Source organism: Anomaloglossus baeobatrachus, chromosome 6 (assembly GCF_048569485.1).
Source record: "Anomaloglossus baeobatrachus isolate aAnoBae1 chromosome 6, aAnoBae1.hap1, whole genome shotgun sequence".
NCBI lineage: Eukaryota > Metazoa > Chordata > Amphibia > Anura > Aromobatidae > Anomaloglossus > Anomaloglossus baeobatrachus.
In genome coordinates, this window is record NC_134358.1 from 377,549,531 (window position 1) to 377,566,027 (window position 16,497).

Sequence of the window (16,497 nt, forward strand, 5' to 3'; positions counted from 1 at the left end):
CCACCATTCTTCTTGCTCTGGATAAATCGATTATATATATTTTTTGGGTTTGCGTCAATCCACGGCTTGCATATGGCTTTAGAAGATGTGTTGATAGCTGAAAGGCTTCGTCTGCCACAAAAACAAACGGCATTGGTGGATCACAGATGCCAGGAAGTGGTCTTGCAGGAGGGAAATCAAAAGTGTTACCATATAATCGCCGCCCCATAGGGGACATTTTAAAGACCTGAGAGTCATTTGATCTCCCATATGTGCCAATGTCCACTGTGATAAATTTTTACTCCGCATCAGTTATTGCCATGAGGACAATTGAAAAAAAAAACTTTATAGTTGTAGTATTCCAAACCCGAAGCTGCAGGTGTCACAATTCTTATATGCTTTCCGTCCACCGAGCCCAGGCAATTTGGAAACTGACAAATGATGTTGTATTTTTCGGCAATCGCCAGCCATCTGTCCCGGGTGGGCTGTGGGATGAATTCCTCCTGGAGACAATCCCACAAGGCTCGGCAAGTCTGTCTGATGATTCTAGAGATGGTGGAAATACAGAGTCTAAACTGGTAATGGAGTGATGACAGCGACTCTCCTGTTGTAAGGAATCTATAAAGGAATGACAATTAAAAAATACCAGCAACCACATTACAATTAAAAGTCAAGTTAACAGGAAGATAAACAATTTAACCAAACAAAGCTTACCTAAGCGTAACCAAATGCTCCTCTGGTGATATTGAGTACCGGCAGTAGGTGTCAGTCTTCTGTATCTGGTCTGCAACAAGGCCAACGAGTATGACAAAATTTGCCACTACAATCCGTACATAGTTTGAAATTTTTCAGGGTTTCCACCAAGCTCCATGTACAGTGTGGAAAAAGCCCCACGGGTCAGTCTCTGGGCAGTCACTGGATGAATCCAAAATAGACGATGGCGCAGACGCCTCAGATGCTGTCGCTCCTTTTCTCGGACGATGACACCCAAGCGATTGGCCTCAAATGCAAAGTCAGCCGATATCTTTGTGATCTTTTCCAGAACACCTTCCATGTTTTCTGCTTGCCTCTCTTCATTCTGTCAAATATGCTTCAAACCACGGTATATATACTGTATTTTTCCATTAGCCAATCAAAATACGGAACTCGTTAATTGTTTGTTTTGTGTTTAAAAACTGGACGAAACTGATAGAAAACGGATGCAAAACGGATCCAACGGATCCTTTTAACGCATCCGTTATAACGGATCCATCAAAAAAACTGAATCGGTGGATACCGTTTTCACCATTTTTTCCAGATCCATTGGAGCCAGAAAAAAAAAAAAAAAAAAAAAAAGGGACTGTGCCTGAATGTAGCCCAAGTCAACCATCTTTCATAGAAGCAACAGAAAATGATGCCTCTGCAGAACCTCCAGAGGTCATCTTTTTATACTGTATTTACATGTGCTAGCATGGCAATTTGGCACGCATGGTTCCAGTAAAATACAGACTAAAGTTACATTTCTTGGATTACTGCGTGTTTTTCTCATCCGGCATGATATTACAGTTTGATCAGCATAGTCAGAATGCCCAGCAAGGTTTTCAATAAATTAGGTCAAAGACTTTGCAGCCATTAAGGTTCAGGTTTTGTTCCTATAAGGCTGGAAACACATCTATGCGAGTAAAATTGGTCCGACTGGGCTGAAAAATACTCGGCTGATTTTAGTTCACGTTAGGTGCGAGTGCAATGCAACTGCGATGCTTTTTGCTCGCGTGTGTGTCGCGTTTGCGATGCTAGTTTCTTGCAACATCTTAACTAGATAAAAGTGATTACACATGTGTCATTTAATTTACCTTTGGGAATGTGATGTCACATTCATTTGTTGAATATTTAATGAGCGAAGTTACTGCCACACTCGCAAATGTGAACGCTGGTGCGCGTGTGTGATCCTACTTTTAATCCCCTTCCATAGGAAATCATTGGGACAAATGGTGCGAGAAACTCGCAAAAAAGCAGCATGCTGCGATTTTTTTCTCAGTCCGATTTGGACTGAGAAAAAAAAAAAAAAAAAAAAAAAAAAAAAAAAAAAAATCGCAGATGAGAGCTGAATCATTCACTAACATGTGTCCGATTCCAATGCGAGATTTTCTCGCATTGCTCTACTGCGAGAAACTCGCAAGTGAGAAGCAGCCCTAAATGTCGGGCTGCACCGTAAATAAAAACAAACACCTGTAAAGGATGCGACGATAGTTCTGTCCATTACATTGCTATGTTGAGTCACTTTTCTGTAGCACTGCTGAAAGTAACCAATAGTGATGACAAATGTACAGAAAGCAGATAATTAGCACTGCAACCGTTTCAGGGATCTCAGACTGCTGTTCAATAAAAAAAAAAAAAAAAAAAAAAAAAAAAAATATATATATCTAAATTTTAAAACTGGCAAACATGTTGATAGTTGCCAAGTTCTTTAAGCAGAACTTTGTGGATTATAAGCCCAATAATGTTAAGAGACACAGTACCTACGTTTGCACATTCATGCATTTCCCTTGAATATTTTGTACTGATGGCACCTAAAAATAGAGCACATTTCATAACTCCCAAGCACCCATACACATGCTCAAAGTCCAAGATGGCTGTCCGGTCATGTGATTCAGGGGTTGCCAACATTTTCAGAAGGTTTAGTGTTACTAATAAACCTACAATCTCAAAAATATGGTACATTTTGGTCATCAAATTCCCTTTTTCGCTAAATTCACCTAAAAGAGTATGGAATTCGCTGATTCACTTCAGAAGCTAAGGGCCTGAATAGCTTTGACAATTACAGGTTAGGACTAAATTTTTTTGATGAGACGTTGATCCAGGTAACTATACTGAACAAAAATGCAACATTTCTGCTCCCAGTTTTTATAAGCTGAACTCCGAGTGCTAAGACTTTCTATGCACACGAAAGGCATTTTTTCTCAATTCACACTTATTTCTAAATTTGGTAGTGGGCACTTTGCCGAGATAATCTATCCACCTCACTGGTGTGGCATATCAAGATGACGATTAAACAGCATGATTAATGCAAAGGTGTGCCTTAGGCTGGCCACAATTAAAAGCCACTCTATAATGTGCAGTATTCCACAGTATTTGGTGGGACCAGGTTTGAATATAATATAATATAATATAATATAATATATCTCATCTGATTTGACCACTATATCAATCTGCTCTGTACAGTGAAAACCAGGATTCATCCGTGAAGAGAACACCTCTCCAATGTGCCAGACACCATCGCATGTGAGCCTTTGCCCACTCAGATCTGTTACGACTATGAACTGCAGTCAGGTGGAGACCCCGATGAGTTTGACAGGTAGAGCTGATCGAACGGCCAATAATCCGGGGCCGGCGGATCACTAACAGATTTAAAAAAAGAATCCGATCCGCTCCGGAATCCGGTGCCCATATAAGTCAATGGGGACCGGAATCCGGAGGGTAAAAACGTTTGTGGAGGGGCTAGGAGCGAGCACAGCATACTCACCGAGGCGCTGTCATGGTGGCACACTCCTTCCGGGTCACGCTGTTACCTTCCGGAGCAGACAATTCAACATTCATTGTTTTCCCCGCCCACCGGCATGTGTTGGTTGTAGCTAGACACGCCCCCATCCTGAGTGGCAGCTAACTGCAACCAATCACAGAACGGCCGGTGGGCAGGGAAAGCAGTACAGTCTGTCGGTCAGTTCACAGTAGTAAACACCGGCAGCAGTTATATCAGCCGTCGTGCAGTATCTGTGCTGTGTATACAGTGCCCGGAGTCACACGTGCGAAGCTGCCGGGTGCTGATATATTATATACATGACGTGCGGTCCCCCCTAACCCCTAATCTTCACATCCAGCCATAACGCCGGCCGGGGGCTGGTACATCCTCAGCCCGCAGCCGTCCGGTATGTCACATCTGTTAGATGCGACATACCGGTGTGAGATACCGGCTCTTCCCGCTGGCGTGATGCGGTGCCAGTCGGGGTAATAGCAGGGGTTAGCAGCGGTGCACGGCTGCTGCTAAACCCTAGGTTTGTGATGGCGCCGGCGTCTATCAGATACCTGCATCACACAAACCTGTAAATTACAGTAAATAAACAAACAGACACAGAAAAATCCTTTATTTGGAATAAAATGCAAAACACTCCTCCTTCACCACTTTATTAACCCCCAAATACCCTGCAGCTCCGACGTATTCCACAGGATATGTCCCACACCGCCTCAGCTCTGCTACATCTGAATATCAGAGCGGCACGCCCGACCGCTCTCTGTGAGCTCCAGAGAATGAATGAGCTGAGCATTGAGCTGTGACGTCACTCGGGTCATTTGCGGTCACAGCTAGAAGTTACCACGGTCCATCTGATCGCAGGTAACCTAACCTCAGGTGGAGGTCAGAGTTCACAGACCTGCATCTCTTAGCCAAAATAAAAAACTGCGCTTTTTCTGCTAAGATGCAGATTTTGTGCTGAAATTTTTATGCCATATTCCTGCATCCAATCTACACCTCCTGGCCAAAAAAAAAAAAAAAAAAAAAAAAAAAAAAAAAAAAAAAAAAAAAAAAAAAGAATCGCAGTGTTTTGACGCCTGTCTGAACATGAGCGTGCATGTACCTAGAAACACATGCACGCTCCTGTCAGAAGTGTGTGCGGGTGATGCGCTGTCACTCGTGCGGGTCTGACATGACATCATACCGCACAGTCTGCCACTGTCTGAACATGAGCGTGCATGTATCTAGAAACACATGCACGCTCCTGTCAGATGTGTGTGCGGCTGTGCTGCGATGTCACTTGTGGGAGTTCCTCGCTGTGACTGCTGCTTAAGACAAAAAATGCATGCGGTTTGTTTAATTTAAATAAAAAAATAAAAACCCACACGACGTGCGGTCCCCCCAATTTTCATTCCCAGCCATAACGCCGGCCGGTGGCTGGTACATCCTCAGCCGCCCGATATGGTCGCATCTGTTAGATGTGGCCAATCCGGTGAGATATCGGCTCATCTTGATTGCCCTGGTGCGGTGGCAATCAAGGTAATAGCAGGGGTTAATAACAGCGCACGGCTGTTACTAAACCCCAGGTTTGTGACTGCACGGGCATCTGAGATACCCGCATCACAAACCTGTAAATTACAGTAAACAAACAAGACACAGAAATCCTTTATTTGGAATAAAGTAGAAAAGCCGCCTCCTCCTTCACCACTTTATTATCCCACCACAGCCCTCCGGCGTAATCCACACGACATCCAGCGGCGACACATCCAGCTCTGCTACATGTCAGAGTGAGCAGCCATAGAGCACGGCTGCCCGCTCTGAGTGCAGCCTAGCAGCCTATTACTGAGCTGCGATGACAGCACGGCAGAGGTGTCACAGGCTGGGGGCGCGTCAGCCAGGAACCAATCACAGCTGAGAGGACGGCCGGTGGGCGGGGAAAGCACGGAAAGCTGTGTGACTGCGTGCACAGCACAGGAAGTGAAAGTGCGACCCGGAAGCAAGTGTGCCGCCATGACAGAGTCTAGTAAGTATGAAACGCTCATTTATTGTTTTTTTTTTAACATTTTTAATAATTGCCGATTCCGGATCGTGCAGCTGGAATCCCGTGCCCGGGTCCGGGTCCGGCCCGGGTATAGCGCTGAAACCGCGTGGATCCGGCGTTTACAGTCCGGGTCCGCTCAGCACTAATGACAGGCAGTAAATAAGCTTTCCTGAGGTGGTTTCTGACAGTTTGTGCACAAATTCTTTGCAATTTCCAATTGTTGCAGCAGCTGTCCAGGTGACTGGTGTCAGACAATCTTGGAGGTGAAAATACTGGGTTGGTGGGGGTACACGTGGTCTGCGGTTGTGAGGCCGGTTTGATGCAACTTCTTAGGAGACTGGTTACAGTAGAGCAATTCACATTCAATTCACAGGAAACCACTCTAGTGAACATTCCTGCAGTCAGTATGCCAACTACACGCTACCGCAAAACGTGTGACATCCGTAGCATTGTGCGGTGTTATAAAACTGCACATATTAGGTGGTGTGCTCACAATCAGGGTTCACAGCATTTTAGATATTGAGTGTTTCAGCTGCATCCAAAACGCTGCACTGTACAGCACTAGCACAGAGGATGCGATTCCTAGAAATCTCATGCCAACTGTGTTTACAGCCCACAGCTTAAACTGACCTGAGGTGCAGCTCTCCAAGCCTCATGCATATCAATTCTTTGCTGTGGAGACAAGCATTCACCACAGGGAGAACACCGCGATAAACCACAACTGCCCAAGCTCAAATCGTGGACATGAGCAGCTGCAGAGAAGACCCGGACCCGCAGATTGGGACCGGCCGCAGCAGGTCCTGATCATGTGCACATACCCTTAAGGCCACGTCACACTATGCAACATCGCTAGCAACATCGCTGCTAAGGAACGACTTTTGTGACGTAGCAGCGATGTTGCTAGTGATGTCGCTGTGTGTGACATCCAGCAACAACCTGGCCCCTGCTGTGAGGTCGCTGGTTGTTGCTGAATGTCCGGGGCCATTTTTTAGTTGTTGCTCTCCCGCTGTGAAGCACACATCGCTGTATGTGACAGCGAGAGAGCAACAACTGAATGTGCAGTGAGCCGGGAGTCGGCTTCTGCGGACGCTGGTAACCAATGTAAATATCGGGTAACCAAGAAGCCCTTACCTTGGTTACCCGATATTTACTTTACTTTCCAGCATTCGCCGCTCTCACGCTGTCAGTGCCAGCTCCCTGCTCTATGCACACGTAGCCGGAGTACACATCGGGTAATTAACCCCATGTGTACTGTGGTTAGGTGTGCAGGGAGCCAGCGTTAAGCGGTGTGCGCTGGTAACCAAGGTAAATATCGGGTTGGTTATCCGATATTTACCTTAGTTACCAAGCGCAGCATGCTTCCACGAGTTGTTGCTGGTGAGAGCTGCCTGTGTGACAGCTCACCAGCAACCAGTGTAGCGACGCTCCAACGATCCCTGCCAGGTCAGGTTGCTGGTGGGATCGCTGGAGCATCGCTTAGTGTGACATCTCACCAGCGACCTCCTAGCAACTTACCAGCGATCCCTATCAGGTTGTATCGTTGTTGGGATCCCTGGTAAGTGGTTTTAGTGGGACTGGGCCTTTAGTGTGTATTGTGGCCAGCAATAGGCATGCCTGTGCAATAATCATTCTGGTCAATCAGTATCTTGATAAGACACATGGATGGATTATCTCAGCAAAGGAGAAATGCTCACTAACTCAGATTTAAATGTATAAACAATATTTGCGAGAAAAGACTTCTGTAAAGAGAAAAAGTCTTAGGCCCTGTGCGCACTTACCGGATTTTGCCGCATGTTTCGCTGCAGAAAATGTTCATAACATCTCTGCAGTGAGTCACCAGCAAAACCTATGGGAAAAAAAATCCTGTGCGCACTGGGCGGAATTTGACAGCTGCATGTTTTGCTGCGGGATTCCCGCAGCAAAAACAATTGCATGTCAATTCTCTCCGCACGTCGCTGCGGGATTTCACTCCATTGACTGCAAGGTAATCGTGAAATCCCGCAGGGAATAACGCAGGCAGCAAATTCTGTGCGGTTCACTGCGTTTTCCTGCATTATTCCCTGCGGTATTTTGCGGTTTACCTGCGGTAATGTACATCGCTTGCCGGTTTTGCAGGGAAGTGATGTCATTACAGGAAGAGGAAGCGGAGCAGAGAGTAAACACACACACACACACACACACACACACGGAAATATAGAAAAAGCACGTGGCCTCCGCTGTATATTTACTGTCCAGCCGAGGTAAGCACACAGCGGCGGCCCGGTATTCTCAGGCTGGGGAGGGCGAGGGGCAGGGTTAATGTCCCCCGCCTCACTCCCACCTCCCGCAGCCGAGAATATCAGCCGCAGCTGCCCCGGGACTTTCGCATGCATTATGCGGCAGTACCAGCGTGTCCCCGACTCTTCCTGCCGCCGTGTAGCAGTGGCAGTCAGGGTAATACAAGGAGTTAATGGTGGCGGATCGCCGCCATTAACTCTGGGCTTGATCATGGCAGCGTCTATGTGACAGCTGACATGATCAACCCGTAAGTAAAGTGAATGAAACAGAAAAATCCTTTATTTTAAATAAAACACAAACAAGCCTCGTTCACCATTTTATTAACCCCTCCCGAAACAAAGCTCCGGCGTAATCCACAGCTCCTGGGCTGCTTACATCCAGCCGCGACTGTCACAGACACAGCGCTGAATGAATGCAGCCTCGCAGCAAGACAGCAGAGGTAATTACCGGTCATTTCCCACGGCCGGTAATGTGAACTCACTGCCGACCGTGGGAAATGCAGCGATCTGTCCTCTATCTCAAAATGAAATTACTTTTTTTTTTTTCAATGTGCTTTATTGCATTGAATGCAATAAAGAGAATTTTGTTTACTTACCGTAAATTCTTTTTCTTATAGTTCCGACATGGGAGACCCAGACCATGGGTGTATGCTACTGCCCCCCGGAGGACACACAAAGTTACTACACTCAAAAACGTGTAGCTCCTCCCTCCTAGCATATACACCCCCTGCCAGCCAGATCTAGCCAGTTTAGTGCAAAAGCTGAAGGAGGACATCCACCCACAAGAAGAGACGGAGTAAAATCCGGCAGAACCGGAACCTCTGTCTACAACAATAACAGCCGGTGAAGACACACGGAACAAGAAACCTGCCAACAGGCAATAGGGAGGGTGCTGGGTCTCCCATGTCGGAACTATAAGAAAAAGAATTTACGGTAAGTAAACAAAATTCTCTTTTTTCTTTATCGTTCCTTTATGGGAGACCCAGACCATGGGACGTTCCAAAGCAGTCCATGGGTGGGAATAAACAGACACTGAGAAGCAGGCAAACCTAACTTCACAAATGGGCGACAGACGCCGGAAAAATGCGTCTGCCCAGGCCCGCGTCTGCCAAAGCATGAGCATGCCTTGGGTAGTGCTTCGAAAAAGTATGCAGACTAATTCGAGCTGGAGTCTGACAGACCTACTGAGCCGTAACCTGGTGCCTGAAAGCCCAAAAAGGCGCCGACAGGTCTGATCAAATGTGCTCTGATCCCCGGCGGGGAAGGCACTTGAGTACACTTGTAGGTCTCGGAAATGGCCGACCTAAGCCAACGAACCAGGGTCGGCATAGATGCCGAGAGACCGCTACGCTGACGAACAGTCAGCACCAGAGAGGTGCACCGCCTAATAACGGCGGTGCGAGACACATAGATCCGGAGCGGCCGCACCAGATCCAGGATATGCAACGCTTCCTTAGGCGATGAATAGGAGCCGGACAAAAGGAAGGCAGGAAAATTGCCCCGAATAAGGTGGAGCAGTAACCGCCTTAGGGAAAAAGTCCGGAGTCGGATGAAGACCACCTTGTCTTGATGCAAAAGACCAAAAAAAAAAGGGGGTGACTCCGAGGGAGTGCAGCCAGAACTCTCTGGCGGGAAATTATAGCCACTAGAAAGAGTACTTTCTGTGAAAGACACAACAAAGAAAACCTCCCGAAGATGGCGCAAAGGGGGGTTTCCGGTAACCGGGAGGACCGGATTAAGGTCCGAGGTCTCCATAGGCCGCCGGAAGGCGGAATGATGTGGGATGCGCCCTTAAAGGAGCGCACCGGAGCCAGCCGGACGATTCGCCGCTGGCACATACTGACAGAGCCGAGACCTGTCCCTTAAAGAGGGATAGTCCTAGCTGTAGACCGGACTGTGGAAGGGACAGGAGGGTCGGCAAGGCCAAAAAAAGGTCAAAGGACACTTTGGAGCTCGAGTCATAGTGGAGATGACTTCAGGAAGGATATCAGAAGTCGCTAAGATCCAGGACTCAAGAGCTACGCCGTCATTCTGAGAATCCAGAATTCTGACGGGGAAAAACGGACCTTTTGAGAAAAGGTCTGAACGGTCCGGAAGATGCGAAGGCAACCCAACGGACAGAAGGAGCAGGTCAGAGTACGAAGCCTGCTTGGGTCAATCTGGAGAATGACCCGACGGCCCCCGTTACCGATCTTGCGCAGGACTCTGGACAAGAGGTAGAGGGGGAAATTCGTAAAGAGACAAAGCTGGGATCAAACATGAACCAGTGTGGCTACCGCAAAACCTGAGGATTGTGGACCACGGTAGGACAGCTGAAATAGCCTGCCTCGTAGTTTTCACATCTAGCATGTGGACTGCGGATACGGTGGACTAGGAGTCCCTTGTCCACTGAAGGATGTTGAGCCGCCATGATTGCCAGGCGGCTGAGTGTCCCGCCTTGGAAGCTGGTGTAGGAAAACGCTGTCACGTTGTCCGACTGGACTCGAATGTGCCTAGCCGCCCACAGATGGTGAAGGCTTAGAGGGCAAGAAATACAGCCCTGATTTCCAGCACATTGATCCAGAGGGCTGATTCGGACAGAGTCCAAGCGCCCTGCGCTCCACGGTGGAGATATACTGTTCCCAAGGCGGATAGGCTAGCATCCTGGTGAGGATCACCCGGAACGGACCAGAAAAGGAGCGCCCCTGAGACAGAGTGGCCGAAGCCACCACTGAAACGAGCCCCTGGTCAGTGGCGAAGCCACCACCCCGTGGGAGGAGTGAGTTCGCTAGTACAGCGGAAAATATCCAGTCTCAGAGGACGCAGGAAAAACTGGGCAAGGAACCACTTCCATTGACGCCCTGAGAACCTCTGGTTCGAGGTCAGAGTGGACTTGGACAGAAAGACAAGCCACCCGATAGGTCAGAGTGGCGAGAGTGAACGAAGCACTCTGCTAAGAGTCAGCACTGGATGAAAACCCAACAAGAAAACCGTCCAGGGCCAAAGATCACTGCCAAACCCTAGGGGGGCAGGACCCTGATCACAGCTGCCCCAATGAGGATACTGGAGGAGCCTTGTCTGACCCCAAGGGAAGAGCCACGAATTGGACCACTCCGATTGTCAAAACGCAGTCAACGCTGGTGTGAAACTGCGACTGACTCCTGCCGATAGGCATCTCTGATGCCGATGGTTGCTAGGGAATCTCCATGGAGTCTTGATTGATCCGGTGAAAAAAAACACACGGAACAAAACCAAGACTCAATGAGAAAACGCCACACCTGGCTATGCTTGAAAAGCTAAAGATCCAGGTCGGAAGCACCGCCCTCTTCGGGGACTAGGAATAGATTTAAGCAAAAATCTCAGAACCGTTCCCAGACGGGAACCGGTACAATTACTCCATTGGCCTGCCAGAAATGCCACGGCCTGTGAGAAGGCGGCGGCCTTGGAGCAGGGAGGAGATGACAGAGAAAAACTGTTTGGCGGGTGGACAGAAGTCCATCCTGTAGCCAAGGGAGATAAAGTCTCGCCCCCACTGAACGGAGACGTGTTAGAACCCTACGTCGCCAGTGGAGAGAGCCTGCCACCGACCAAGGAGGTTGTTGGCGTGGCTAAATAGCTCGGAGGAAGCTGACTCAGTGACAGCATCTCCTGCGGCCTTCTGAAGACGCAGCTTCGAGCTATTTGGTTCTATGGACCTAGGCTGAGCTAGAGGACGATCAGACGGAGGAACGGAAACCACCGAAACCTCAACTGATTCCTGTCCTGGACAGGTGCCCTGGTTTAGGTTTGTGGCAAGGAAGAACACTTCCCGCCAAGAGCTTCCTTTATTTCACTCAGTTGGTTCCGAGGAACTGGTCTCACCAAGTGGGAGCCCAGCAGGGAACCTCCATAGAGGCATCTGCCTTCCAAATCCGAAGCCACAGGAGCCTGCGGATAGCGAGGAAGGGAGCCCAGATCACCGCCGTGCGGCGTCCAGCATGGCAGACCTGGTATAGGATGAAAGAACTGAAGTCTGTAAGTTCAGGCAACCGTTTTGGCATAGAGTCCCTGTGGGAGGATGCATCTCCTCCAGAGAAGCAGAGAAGGTACAAAAAAAAAAACCGCACTGCTGTAAGCTGAGGGGAAGAAAGCTCCTGCCTTCCCCATACCGACTTGGCCCAAAGGACAACCGGGCGGACCGCAGAACCGTAAGTGAGGAGCCATCAGGCACTGACATAACGGCCCGGGCTGAGCCACCTGAGGTGAATGAGCCCACTACTTGACCACCGTTGGTGGACAGGGGAAATCCAGTCCTCAGAATCACGCTTCATGGGAAGCGATCAGAGCGGACCCTGGCTGGTCCCAGGGGCCTGAAAACTGGAGAGGTTAAGGAACACACGTTGTGTTCACCTAGATAAGGTAACACCGGCGGATTGAGGTCCAGTACAAAATTAATGTACCGTAGGATCCATATAGAGGTGCCGTCCGCCACTGATACAACTATCCGGGCTGAAAGTCTAGACACCGGAGTGGCTACCCTTGGCGGATGAGTACACTCCTTGACCACCTCAGATGGGAGGGGGAGACAGGCAGCAGAACTCCGCTGTGGGGTCTGCAGGATAGGCTGTGGGCTTGGACGCAGCGGGCTGAAAACTGGAGTGGTGAAAGAACACACTCCTCGTCATGTTTAAAGCATACTGATGCATTTCTGCCAGCGGGGAACACTTCCCTGATCAGGCGGATGGAGGTCCAGTAAAAGAATAATGGACGTAATCCAATCATTCGCATCTGCGTCACCTACGGACGGATCGTCCGAGCCCGTGGTAGAGACATCCTCCTCGTCCAGCGAGTCAGCTCGTAATCGGAGCTGCGGGACGGGGAGGACAGGGGACCCTGCGTCTCCCTGTCAGGAGGACGGGGTCTGAGTCCAGAAGGAGAGACCCTTGTGAGCTTTGCTGAGCGAAGCAGAAAACGCCCTGAGAAGGGGGCTGCATGCTCAGCCGATGCCGGGACAGCCGACCCCTGGAGATTCCTACGGGGGTCAGCCACCGAACCGGAGCAGCTGGAGGGACCATTAATGAGCTCCCATGTGTAGCCGTACGAGACTACCTGCAGGGGATAATAAAAACAGCCTGCAGTCTCGCTCTGTGACATGCTGCAGAGGTGGGGGCTCTGTCTGGAATGGCTAGAATACCCAAGACAGAGGTTCAGCCTGGGGAGAATCCCGGCTGAGGCATCTTGCCACTATCCACCACATAAGAACCGTTACAGTGTGTCGGTTCAGGCATATAAGGTTACATGCAGAACATGTAGAGCTTTGCTGCTAGAGTGAGACATGCTGCTGAGGAGGAGATTCTATGATAAAGAATTAACTCCTTCATGCCCTGAGAGTGAATAAAAGTGCACAACCAGAGGTTGTGACTTATCAGGCCGCTATATGTGTGCCCTCCAGATTCCAGCCTGGACCCCCAGCCAGATATTCCCTCCCTCTGCTGCAGAGCAGCCAGCGCCGTCCAGTGTACTAAGACGCTGAGAAAATGGCGCCAGAGCGAGGGGGGGGGGGGGGCGGGGGTTAACCCAGAAGCGGGAATCGGAGGGCGAAGGAGATGTACAGGGGAGGGAATCATCTCCTCAGATAGGAGTGTCCTCCCCTGTGCAGAGCGGCCGGCGGGCGGCTCTGCAGCGTCCCCCTGCATGTCTGACATGCAGGGGAACGAAACGAAACTAGGCCGCGGCTGAAGCCGGGGCCTAGAGTTATACATGCGGCCGAGAATCAGGCAACATCGGCGCGGTTCCCAGTAAAAAACCGTGGAACCGGCCGGAAACACAGTAAAAGCAGCATTATCAAGCATCACTGTCCCCCACATTAAAAGTGCCCCACATTGCAGAAAGGACCCTCTGAATAACGTCTCTATACTTAGCTTTGAGACGCAGGGTCCAGTCCCTGGTGGGGTGGGGGTCCAGTGCTCCTTCCAGCAGGGTCCTGCACAAGGGCTGCGGATGGAGGCCGGTCTCCTGCAAGGCAGGGAGAACCGTGTTGGCTCCAACTTCAAGCCAGAGCCACTAGGGATGGTGAAGGAGCGCGGCATGAAGGGCTCCTGCCCTGAATCAACCTTAACAGCACTGCCGCCAGGGGAGTGTGAAGGGACATGCCGGGAGTCCAGTGGACCCGCTTTTCTTCCAAATCTTTAGAAAAAAAAAAAAAATCAACTTTTCTCCAAAGAGAATACATGTGTGTGCCTCCTGACACAAAGCAAAAAACTGGCTAGATCTGGCTGGCAGGGGGTGTATATGCTAGGAGGGAGGAGCTACACGTTTTTGAGTGTAGTAACTTTGTGTGTCCTCCGGGGGGCAGTAGCATACACCCATGGTCTGGGTCTCCCATAAAGGAACGATAAAGAAAAAGCACATACCAACCCGCACGCGGCAATACCGCAAATACCGCGGTAAAACCGCAGCAAACTGCATGCGGTTTGCCGCGGTTTTTTACCACGGGTGCGGTAATCTTTGAATACCTGCAGAATTTTCTTGAGAAAATTCCATTTTCCAGAGAAAATTCCATTTTCCAGTGCGCACATAGCCTTAGATCTTCTTATAGCTTTCAGTTCAGCTCAAGAAAAATGGCAGAGAAAAAAAAAAACAAAAACCATAAGGGTGTGTATATTTTTGGTCAATATACTGGACTGCAGTTAGTTGAGGCTTAAAGGAGTTTTACATACAATATAGGAATATTTACACCTGGCCCGTGGTGACCGACATCTAGACAACTTGATTGACTTACCACACGTCACAAACACCGTGAAAATACACTGGCCAAGAGTAGGTGAACACATGGCAATGATTTCTGAATTATCCACATTCTAATCCAAAGCCACACGTTATGCAATTGGGCCCCATCCTGTAGCAACTGCAATCTCGGCTTCTCAAAATTTATATTTTACAAGCTTTTTAAAATCACACCAATTATTTTTTGCATTCTGAGCTGACGGTTTTGACACCATTTTTGTGTAGATGTGATGTTTTGATATCCTGTTATTGCAAAATAGCGTTTTTATTTTTTTTTCCATTATGTAGTTCGACTGTGTTAATTTTATTTTTTGATAGATCAGGCATTTCTGAACAGAGTGATACTAAAAATGTGTTTTATAGTTTTATTTTCCATCGACATCCCATGAACACAGGGCCGCCGATGGGAGCAGGAAATTACGTTCTCCCCACTGGTGCGCGTTAAACTGCACTGTCAGTTTAACAGTGCAGTCTAACTAGTTAACAGACATGAGTGGATCAGAGATCCACCCGTGCCATTTAACTGCACATGTTGGCTGATCAGATCAGCCGATACGTGCATTGACTGATGTGGGCTCAGTGTGCAAGTTCGCATTAAAGTCAGAGGCACGACCAAGAACATACCACTACATTCTTGAGTGTGAAGGGGTTAACCTCTGCAACAATGCTGGCAGCACTCATTCATTTTGAAAAGAACCTGTGGATATGGTGCTGAGCACGTGCACTCAACTTCTTTGGTCCACCATAGCGAGGCTTGTTCTAAGTGGAACCGGTCTTATTAAACCACTGTTTGGTCTTTGCCACCATGCTGCAGCTCAGTGTCAGGGTATTGGCAATCGCCTTATAGCCTAGGCCATCTTTATGAAGATGGAGATTTTTTTTTTTAATCCTCCTAAGTGTTAACGATAACACCAAATTTACCACATCTCCTCCCCTTTCACACCTAAGACCTTTTAGCAAATAAAGAGTTACAGGACATCAGGGAGGAAAAATGACTAATTGGGCACAATTTGGGCATTTTCACTTCAGGGTGTACTCCCTTATGTTGCCATCGTTTCTACACTAATGGCTATGTGTGGCGTAATTTATAGGGCATCAAATTTACACAAGCTGTACACTGACTAATGTACATTGTTTCAGTGTCAGATCTGCAGTATTGTGCAATGAAAACATATATTTACAAGAATGTGACGTTCTACTCACTGTTGTGATAATACACTAATCACATCACACGTCTGGCAAACTTAAATCAAGAGGACACGTTTGTTAGTTCAGTTGTGTAGGAAATGCCACAGTGCTCTAAGAACATAGCCCTGCATTACCAAATAGGACAGCTTAAAGAGAAAAATCCTGGTGGTTGGTTCCATGTAAACTAAACGCAATGCCACACTGGCACTAGGATGCAGAGTCCAGGCATACCTGTGGCAGACATTTCAGATGCTTGGTTGATAAAATCTCTCATTAAAGTTCCAGAAATGCACTGCACCTTTGATTGGTGTGTGCATACGGGGCGGGCCTTTAAGAGGGTCCTTGGTGTATATTCCTCCAACTGCATCCTCAATTGTGTGCCCCCTTTTCTTTAGTTAAATATCGCACAGAGCTGCCATTGCTTCTGTTAGCAAGCATGCCCATTGCCACAGTAATGTTAGGCTACTTTCACACATCCGGTTTGAGCAGTGCGGCTCAATCCGGCTGTGAAACCTATGCAACGGATGCGGCGAAAACACCACATCCTTTGCATAAGTTTTTACATGCGGCCCGTCCGTTTTTTTCCGGTTGCGGCATGCTACTGAGCATGCACAGTGGAAGAAACCGCATGCGGCGGCCAGATGCGTTTTTTTCCGCATTGCACCACATCCGGCGTCCATAGGCATGCATTGAAAAATGCGCCGCAGCGGCCGGATACGGCGAGATGCGTTTTTTTTGCCAAAGCAAAAATCGTGCCAGGGAGCGTTCCATCCGGTCGCGGC